General features: G+C 41.0%; 1 pseudogene; it reads left to right on the forward strand.

The window, feature by feature from the left end:
- The first annotated feature begins 3,346 nt into the window (after positions 1-3,346).
- On the forward strand, positions 3,347-3,967 carry LOC703865 (myosin light polypeptide 6 pseudogene; annotated as a pseudogene).
- The last annotated feature ends 4,173 nt before the right edge of the window (positions 3,968-8,140 follow it).

Below are 8,140 nucleotides of genomic sequence, written 5' to 3' on the forward strand. Positions count from 1 at the left end.
CCCAGCTGGTAGGCCAGGCTAGTGGAACAGTGTGATGTCTAGAGTCATCCTTCCAGGTAGCCCAGCACACAACTTGATGGTGTGAGTGTGGACAATGGGATCCAGAGGGAGTCAGACTTGTATCTTATTTTTTTGTTTCATCATAAAACCCAAATGTATTTTAAACTCTAAAATCGAGAGGAAAGATTACAAAGATTGATATCAGAAAGTAAAGTAAGGGATGAAGAAGTGGTAGAGGGTTGGAGGGAAGTGCTAGTTTAAATAGTGAAATCAAGGAATGCTTTTCTGAGGAAGTGGCATTTGAGCAGGAACCTGAAGGAGTGAGAAAATCAGCCACATGGAGATCTGGGAGAAAGTTTACAAAACCAAAAATTGGCATTGTTTATTATACTCCATATTGGAAACCACGCAAATTTCCATTAAATACTAAGTAACTATAGTTTGCAAAATAATGAGCTGGAACTATATGTACAAAATGAAAAGATGTCTATAAGATAATGGAGAAAAGGGCCAGTTGTGGTGGCTCACGCCTGTAATCCCAGCACCTTGGGAGGCCAAGGCACATGGATCACTTTAGGTCAGGAGTTCTAGACCAGCCTGATCAACATGGTAAAACCCAGACCATACTAAAATTACAAAAATTAGCCAGGTGTGGTGGTGCATGCCTGTAATCCCAGCTACTCGGGAGGCTGAGGTGAGAGAATCACTTGAACCCTGGAGGCGGAGGTTGCAGTGAGCTGAGATTGTACCACTGCACTCCAGCCTGGGTGACAGAGTGAGACTGTGTCTCAAAAAACAAACAAACAAAAACATATAATGGAGAAAAGTTACAAAACTGTATAGTGATTCCATTAAAACAAACAAATGAGAAAATTAACCTAAAGCAAACATATTTATCACAGGGAGAACATCTGAAGAAATACAAAAAATTGAAAATTGGGCTGGGCACGGTGGCTCACATCTGTAATGCCAGCACTTTGGGAGGCCGAGGCGGGTGGATCACTTGAGGTCAGGAGTTCCAGACCAGCCTGGCCAACATGGTGAAACCCTGTCTGTACCAAAAATACAAAAATTAGCTGAGTGTGATGGTGCATGCCTGTAATTCCAGCTAGCTACTGGAGAAGGTGAGGTACAAAAATCGCTTGAATCTGGGAGGTAGAAGTTGAAGTGAGCCAAGATCATGCCACTGCACTCCAGCCTGGGTGACAGAGTGAGACTGTCTAAAAACAAAACAAAACAAAAATTGAAAATTGGATGGTTGGAAGCAAGATGGCTGAATAGAAGCCTCCATCAATCATCCTCCCCACAGGAACACCAAACTGAATAATTATCTACACAAAAAAGCACCATCATAAGAACCAAAAATCAGGTGAGCGATCATAGTACCTGGTTTTAACTTCATGTCACTGAAAGAGCCACTGAAGAGGGTAAGAAATACAGTCTTGAATTGTACAGTCTTGACAGGACCCTTCCCCCACTCCCCAGCAGCTGCTGCATGGCACAGAGAGACAATCTGTGTGCTTCAGGGAGGGCGAGTGCAGCGATTGTGGGATTTTGCATTGGAACACAGTGCTACCAACACTGGGCAGAACTCCACCAGTGCCCGTAGAGGCAGCATTAGACCAGCCTTACCCAGAGGGGAATCACTCATCCTAGGGGTCAGGACTTGAGTTTTGCCAAGCCTTGCCACCACAGGCTAATGTTCTCTGGGGTCCTAAATAAAATTGGAAGGCTGTCTAGGCCACAAGGACTGCAAATCTTAGGCAAGGCTTAGTCCTGTGTTGGTCTCAGAGCCAGTGGATTTGGGAGCCATACAATTTAGTAAGACACCAGCTGGGGCAGTCAAGGGAGTACTTGTGCCACCCCTCCTTCAAGTTCAGGCAACACAGTTTGCAAATCCAAAAGAGACCCCTTCCTTCCACTTGAGGAGAGAGAAGAGTAAAGAAAACTTTGTCTTGCAACTTGGATGCCAGCTCAACCACATTAGGAAAGGGCGCTGGGCAGAGTTGTGAGGCCCCCATTCTAGGACCTAGCTCCTAGATGACATTTCTAGACACAACCTTGGCTAGAAGGGAACCTGCTGCCTTGAAGGGAAGGACCCAGTCCTGGCAAGATTTATCACCAGCTAACTTAAGAACCCTATATAAGCAGCAGTGGTAACCAAGTAGTACATGCTGTGAGCCTTCAGTGAGACTAAGATGTGCCAGCTTCAGGTCTGACCCAGCACAGGAGTAGGGGTGGTGGCCACAGGGGTGCTTGTTTAACCTCTCCACCGTCTAGGCAGCACAGCACAGAGAGAGAGAGAGAGAGATGCTGTTTGTTTGGGAGAAAGTATGGGGCCAGGTGCAGTGGCTCATGCCTGTAACCTCAGCATTTCGAGAGGCTGAGGCAGGTGGATCAGTTAAGGCCAGGAGTTCAAGACCAGCCTGGGCAACATAGCAAAAACCTGTCTCTACTAAAAATACAAATATTAGCTGGGCATGGTGACGCACGCCTATAATCCCAGCTACTCGGGAGGCTGAGGCATAAGAATTGCTTGAACCCAGGAGGCGCAGGTTGCAGTGAGCCCAGATTGCACCACTGTATTCCACCCTGGGTGACAGAGTGAGACCCTGTGAGAAAAGAAAGAGAGAAGAGAGAAAGAGAGGAAGGGAGGAAGGGAGGAAGGGAGGAAGGGGAGGAAAAAAGGAAAAGAAAAGAAAAGAAGGAATATAATATATGAGCAAAGAACAAGAGTCTCTGCCTGATAATCCAAAGACTTCTTCCAGGCCTTATTCAAGGTAACCAAGGTGGTACCTCTATGAGTCTGCAAGAACTATGGCGTTACTGGGTTACATTGTGGGTTACCCACTAATGGCCCGCTAATGACCAAAAACTTAAGTCACAACACTCAAGTCTCTTCAAATACCTGGAAAGCCTTCCCAAAAAGGACAGGTACAAACAAGCCCAGATTATGAAGGATACAATAAATACCTAGCTCTTCAATGTCCAGACACTGACAAACATCCGCAGGAATCAAGACCATCCAGGGAAATCGACATCAGGGACTAATCCCAGAGAGAGAGAGAAATTTGACCTTTCAGACAGAGAATTCAAAATAGCTGTCTTGAAGAAACTCGAAGAAATTCAAGATAACACAGAGAAGGAACTCAGAATCCATTAGATAAATTTAACAAAGAAATAGAAATAATTAAAAAGAATTGAGCAGAAAGCCTAAAGCCAAAAAAAATGCATTTGACATACTGAAAAACTTATCAGAGTATTTTAATAGCAGAATTGATCAAGCAGAAGAATTAGTGAACTTGAAGATAGGCTGTTCTAAAATACACAGTCAAAAAGGTCCTGCAGAGCTGAGCAGTCAAGATGTGTGACTTCACCGAAGACCAGACCACAGAGTTCAAGGAGACCTTCCAGCTGTTTGACCGAACAGGTGAAGGCAAGATCCTGTACAGCCAGTGTGGGGAGGTGATGAGGGCCCTGGGCCAGAACCCTACCAACACCAAGGTGCTCAAGGTCCTGGGGAATCCCAAGAGTGATGAGATGAATGTGAAGGTGCTGGACTTTGAGCACTTTCTGCCCATGCTGCAGACAGTGGCCAAGAACAAGGACCAGGGCACCTATGAGGATTATGTTGAAGGACTTTGGGTATCTGACAAGGAAGGAAATGGCACCGTCATGGGTGCTGAAATCCGTCATGTTCTTGTCACACTGGGTGAGAAGATGACAGAGGAAGAAGTAGAGATGCTGGTGGCAGGGCATGAGGACAGCAATGGTTGTATCAACTAGGAAGAGCTCGTCCACATGGTGCTGAATGGCTGAGGACCTTCCCAGTCTCCCCAGAGTCTGTGCCTTTCCCTGTGTGAATTTTGTATCTACCCTGAAGTTTCCCTAGGCTCTCTTGTCTCAGCACCTTTCCCATCTTGTCTCCCTTGGATGATGTTTGCCATCAGCATTCACTAAATAAACTTGCTTTCTGGACCCTCAAAAAGAAAAAAAAAAAAAAAAAAAAATACACAGTCAGGGGAGACAAAAGAAAAAAGAATAAAAAAGAATGACACATGCCTAAAAGAGCTAGAAAATAGCCTCAAAAGGGCAAATCTAAGAGTTATTGGCTTTAAAGAGGGGTGGAGAGAGAGGTGGGGTTCATTCAAAGGCATAATAATAGAGAACTTTCCAAACCTAGAGAAAGATATCAATATTCAAGTATAAGAAGGCTATAGAATACCAAGCAGGTTTAACTCAAAGAAGACTACTTTAAGGCATTTAATATTCAGACTCCCAAAGGTCAAGGATAAAGAAAGGATTCTAAAACCAGCAAGAGAAAATAAACAAATAACATACGATGGAGCTCCAATAGGTCTGGCTGCAGACTTTTCGACGGAAATCTTACAGGTCAGGAGAGAGTGGCATGACAATATTTAAAATGCTGAAGGAAAAAAAACTTTTACCCTAGAATAGTATTACTTTATCTGATGAAAATATCCTTCAAACATGAAGGAGAGGTAAAGACTTTCCTGGACAAGCAAAAGCTGAAGGATTTCATCAACACAAGACCTATCCTATAAGAAATGCTAAAAAGAGTTCTTCAATCTGAAAGAAAATGATGTTAATGAGCAATAAGAAATCATCCAGGCCAAGGTGGGAGAATTGCTTGAATCCAAGAGTTTGAGATCAGCCTGGGCAATGCAGTGAGACTCCATCACTACAAAAAAAAAAAATTGTTTTAATTGGCTGGGCATAGTGGCTCATGCCTGTAATCCCAGCACTTTGGGAGGCTGAGGCAGGAGGATCACTTAAGGCTAGGAGGCTACAGTGAGCTATAATCAAGCAACTGGACTGTAGCGTGGGTGATAAAGTGAGACATTGTCAAAAAAATAAAAAATAATAATAAATAAATAAATAATCTGAAGGTACAAAACTTACTGGTAACAATAAGTACTACACAGAAAAACACAGAATATAATAACACTGTCGTTGTGGTATGTAAACTACTTATATTTTAAGTAGAAAAACAAAAAGACGAACCAATCAAAAATCATAATTACGGGCTGGGTGAGGTGACTCACACCTGTAATCCCAGCACTTTAGGAGGCCAAGGCGGGTGGATCACGAGGTCAGGAGATGGAGACAAACCTGGTTAACACGGTGAAACCCCATCTCTACTAAAAATACAAAAATTAGCTGGGCATAGTGGCACACGCCTATAATCCCAGCTACTCGGGAGGCTGAAGCAGGAGAATCACTTGAACCCGGGAGGCAGAGGTTGCAGCGAGCTGAGATCATGCCACTGCACTTCAGCCTGGGCAACAGAGTAAGATTCTGTCTCCAAATAATAATAATAATAATAATAATAACAACAACAACAACAACAACTTTTCAAGACATAGACAGCACAATAAGATATAAATAGAAACAACAAAAAGTTAGTATGTGGGGAGACAAAGTTAAAGTTTGTATTAGTTTTTATTAGTTTCCTTTTTGTTTATTAGTTTACACAATTAGTGTTAAATTATCATCAGTTTAAAATAATGGGTTATAAGATATTATTTGTAAGCCTCATGGTAACCTGAAATCTAAAAGCATACAATGGATACACAAAAAATAACAAACAAGAAATTAAAACATACCACCAGAGAAAATCACCTTCTCTAAAAGGAAGACAGGAAGGAAGGAAAGAAGGAAGAGAAGACCACAAAACAACCAGAAGACAAATAACAAAATGGCAGGAGTAAGTCCTTACTTATCAATAATTGCATTGAATGTAAATGGACTAAGCTCTCCAATCAAAAGACGCAGAATGGCTGAATGGATTTAAAAAGATAAAAAGACTCAATGATCTGTTGCCTACAAGAAACACACTTCACCTATAAAGACACACATAAACTGAAAATAAAGGGATGGAAAAAGATGTTTTATGCAGATGGAAACTAAAAAAAGCAGAAATAGCTATACTTATAACAGACAAAACAGATTTCAAGACAAAATCTAGGCTGGGTGTGGTGGCTCACACCTGTAATCTGAGCACTTTGGGAGGCTGAGGCGGACAGATCACCTGAGGTCAGGAGTTCAAGAGCAGCGTGGCCAACATAGTGAAATCCCATCTCTACTAAAAATACAAAAATTAGCCTGGCATGGTGGCACACACCTGTAATCCCAGCTACTCAGGAGGCTGAGGCAGGAAAATTGCTTGAACCCAGGAGGTGGAGGTTGAAGTGAACTGAGATTGCACCACTGCACTCCAGCCTGGGCAACAGAGTGAGACTCTGTCTCAAAAGAAAAAAGACAAAAACTATAAAAAGAGACAAAGAAGGTCATTATATAATGATAAAGGGGTCAATTCGGCAAGAGAATATAACAATTGTAAATATATATGCACCCAACACTGGAGCACCCAGATATATAAAGCAAATATTATTGGAGCTAAAGAGAGAGACAGACTCCACTACAATAATAGCACAAGATTTCAACACCCCACTTTCAGCATTGGACAGATCATCCAGACAGAAAATCAACAAAGAAACATCAGACTTAATCTGCACTATGGATCAAATGGACCTAATAGATATTTAGAACATTTCACACAATGGTTACAGAATACACATTCTTCTCCTCAGCACATGGATAATTCCCAAGGATAGCTCCTGTTAGGTCACAAAACAAGTCTTAAAGCATTAAAACAATTGAAATAATATCAAGGATCTTCTCTGACCACAATGAAATAAAACTAGAAATCAATAACAAGAGGAATTTTTGAAACTATACAAACACATGAAAATTAAACAATATGCCCCTGAATAACCAGTGGGTCAACTAAGAAATTAATAAGAAAATTAAAAAATTTATTGAAACAATAATGGAAACACAACATATCAAAACCTGTGGGATACAGTGAAAGCAGTACTAAGAGGGAAGTTTATGGCTGTAAGTGCCTACATCAAAAAAGATAAAAAGGCTGGGTGCAGTGGCTCATGCCTGTAATTCCAGCACTTTAGGAGGCTGAGGTGGGTGGATTGCTTGAGCTCAGGAGTTTGAGACCAGCCTGGGCAACATGGGAAAACCCCATCTCTACTAAAAATACCAAAAATATTATCCAGGCATGGTGGCACATATCTGTAGTCCCAGCTACTTGGGCAGCTGAGGCATGTGAATTTCTTGGACCTGGGAGGCGGAGGTTGCAGTGAGCCAAAATTGGCCACTGCGCTCCAGCCTGGGTGACTGAGTGAGACTCTGTCTCAAACAAACAAATGAACAAACATACAAACTTCAAGTAAACGACCTAATGATGCCTCTTAAAGAACTAGAAAAGCAGGAGCAAACCAAACCCAAAGTTAGTAGAAGGAAATAAATAATAAAGACCAGAGCAGAAATAAATGAAATTGAAACAAATAAAACAATACAGAGGATAAAGACAAAAAGTTAATTTTTTGGAAAGATAAACAAAATGATAAACCTTTAGCCAGACTAAGAAAAAAAGAGAGAAGACTGAAATAAAATGAGAGATGAAAAAGGAGATGTTACACATGATACCAAGAAATTCAAAGGATCCTAGGTACTACTATGAGTAAGTATATGCCAATAAATTGGAAAACCTAGAAAAAAAGATAAATTTCTAGATACATGCAACCTACTGAGTTGAACCATGAATAAATTCAAAACTTTAACAAACCAATAATAAGTAACAAGTTCAAAGCCAAAATAAAAAGTCTGCCAGCAAAGAATAGCCTGGGACTCAATAGCTTCACTGATGAATTTTACCAAAGATTTAAATAACTAATATCAATCCTACTCAAACTATTTTAAAAATTTGAGGAGGAGGGAATACTTTCAAACTCATTCCATGAGGCCATTATTACCCTGATAGCAAAACCAGACAAAGACACATAAAAAAGAAAAAGAAAGAGAGAAAGAAAAAGAAAGAAAGAAAGAAAGAAAGAAAGAAAGAAAGAAAGAAAGAAAGAAAGAAAGAAAGAGAAAGGGAAAGAAAGAGAAAGAAAGAAGGGAGGGAGGGAGGGAGGGAAGGAAGAAAGAAAGAAAGAAAACAACAGGCCAATATCCCTGATGAACATTGATGCAAAAATCTTCAACCAAATACTATTAGGTTGGTGCAAAAGTAACTGTGGTTTCAGACTTTGAACTTTAA

This window comes from Macaca mulatta, chromosome 14 (genome assembly GCF_049350105.2).
Source record: "Macaca mulatta isolate MMU2019108-1 chromosome 14, T2T-MMU8v2.0, whole genome shotgun sequence".
Lineage (NCBI taxonomy): Eukaryota > Metazoa > Chordata > Mammalia > Primates > Cercopithecidae > Macaca > Macaca mulatta.